The sequence below is a fragment of the Macrotis lagotis genome, chromosome 7 (genome assembly GCF_037893015.1).
Source record: "Macrotis lagotis isolate mMagLag1 chromosome 7, bilby.v1.9.chrom.fasta, whole genome shotgun sequence".
Taxonomy (NCBI): Eukaryota; Metazoa; Chordata; class Mammalia; order Peramelemorphia; family Peramelidae; genus Macrotis; species Macrotis lagotis.
The window spans coordinates 41,312,792-41,315,103 of NC_133664.1; the positions used below are offsets into that span (position 1 = coordinate 41,312,792).

The following is a 2,312-nucleotide window of genomic DNA, read 5'->3' on the forward strand; positions in this document are numbered from 1 at the left end:
CTGGGCACCAACAGGGCCCTTGGTCAAGGCTGATAGAACCTAGATGGCAGAGGTCCCTCCCCACGACTATGTCCAGAGACCTCTCTAATGCCCTAAAGTCCAAGAAGGTGGAGTTGATTGGGAGATACAGCTGGGAGGGATCAACTGCTTAAGACATGGGCCAGCATTGGGGCCCATGGCCCCTGGTGAAGGGTGTCCAGTTACTTGAAGCCTCTGGCTCAGAGATGATCTTGTCCCTTATTCTTCAGTGGATGAATCATTCCTGCATTGGTTGCTTCCTGGGTCAAATTGGCTGCAGTGTCCAGGGCTCATCCAGGTCATTCACCAGGCTGTCCGTGGAAGCTTGATGTCTTAGATACAAGATCTGGGAGCCATTACAGGCCACTGGAAGTGTGCGCCACAGCAAGAAGATACCTTCCCTACATAGTAGAATGGGAACCAGAAAAGGAAGAGGTCAGAGAAAAACTCAGCCAGGCCAAATATGCTGTGCACCACCCAGGAGGTTAGCCAAGTGGTGGCATCATCTTTGTTGGGGTTTTCAATGGCTTTGATGGAAGCATATGCTGGGTAGATGAATCTGAAGAGATTGCAGATCAGGGAGGCACCATGGCCAAAGATGCGATAAAGGCCCAGGAAGGCAATGAAACCTGTAGCCAGGTAATACTTTCTGATGCCGGAGAGCCTCCAGCTTCCCCAGGAAGTCGGTGATGATGCTTTTCTGCTCCAGGAACCTCTGGAAGCGCTGCTTCAGGCTGGCCATGGCTGCTGGGATCCGGAGGGGGGGAAGGGACAGAGGCCGGCCAGACCCGGGTCCGAGGGGCCAGCTCCACAGTGGTCCGGCCCAGTCTCCCTCTCCGGGCACCCAGTACCTCGGCCCAAGATCTCTCCCCTCCCCTTCCCTCCCTCCCTCCCACCTTGTGGTCCAGCAACTCCATGTATGTATATTTTTAAGATTAGTCTTCTTAATGAACTTTAGCTTAGTCTTTCAGATTGCTCCAAGTATTGTGATGAATAGTGAATAGTGTTAAACACAAAAGATATATTGTTCCTTGTTAGGTATTAAGAGTTAAGATATAAAGTAACATGTGCCAAAGGTAAAACATATGCAGGTGAATATTCAAGGAAAAATAGATGATCAATCCAAACAGTCTATAAAAACGTCTTAAATTCATCCGCCCATGCCTACAAATTATATAGGAGAGTGGGTATCTTCCTTTGGCCATTTTTGAAAAATATTATCTTTATTTTTATTTTTTTAAATTGTTATTTATTTTTTTTTAGGTTTTTGCAAGGCAGTGGGGTTAAGTGACTTGCCCAAGGCCACACAGCTAGGTAATTACTGTCTGAGGTCAAATTTGAACTCCGATACTCCTGCCTCCAGGGCCGGTGCAATATCCATTGCGCCACCTAGCTGCCCCTCTTTATTTTTAAAATAGCTAAACTTCCAACAGAATGTAATTTAAAAAAGATTCCTGTTAACAAAAATAGGAGAAAATATCCTCTTTTCAAATCAGAAGTACCTTAGAAGTACCCTAATAATTCCCCTTACATTAAATCTAAACAGATTTGTAAAAGGATAGTGGTAAGAAAAGCCAATTCTGTGTGTGTGTGTGTGTGTGTGTGTGAAACAAAGAATACTTCTTTTAAATTTCAAGTGGCAAGGGATTTTAAGAGTCAAGATAAGATCTCACAGTATTGTCTTCTTTTTCTTCCTATATGTTCCTGTCATATGGGGATTAGATTGGATCAAGGTTATTTCCACTTGATCAGACTAGGAGTCCTACATTTTACTTTCCAATTTTTAACACAGTATATATATAGTAACAATGATAGGAGCTGCTGATTGTTGAAGTTGTGATATACTTCTGATCTTCAATAAATTAAAAAATATGATAGTGTTCTAGTCCAAGTCAAAGTTTGGATTATCATATTTTGCCTTTGGTAGTTAGAATCAAGACTCTCTGATGACTAATTTGTTTTTGTGTCTGAATTAGATTTGAACTCAGGTCCTCCTGACTCTAGGACTGCTGTTCTATCCATTGCGCGTGCACATACACACACACACACACACACACACACACACACATACCCTTGTGCTAGGATGTTAGTAGAGATGGGAATCAAAAGAAATAGTGCAGGGGGCATTAATATTAGAGGTGCAAGAAAAGGTATGAGAGAATCAACATGCGTGAAGCTGGCATATTGAAGACATAGCAGTATAGGTGAGATCATGCCTTTATGCTTTTTGTTTATAGAATTTTTTCCTATTTAAAATACCCCTCTCCTTCACTTACCCATTTCTTTTTCAAGGC

General features: G+C 42.9%; 1 pseudogene; it reads right to left on the minus strand.

Annotated features, from left to right (window-relative positions):
* Positions 1 to 200: 200 nt before the first annotated feature.
* LOC141493651 (receptor expression-enhancing protein 6 pseudogene) lies at positions 201 to 760 on the minus strand (annotated as a pseudogene).
* Between the last annotated feature and the right edge of the window lie 1,552 nt (positions 761 to 2,312).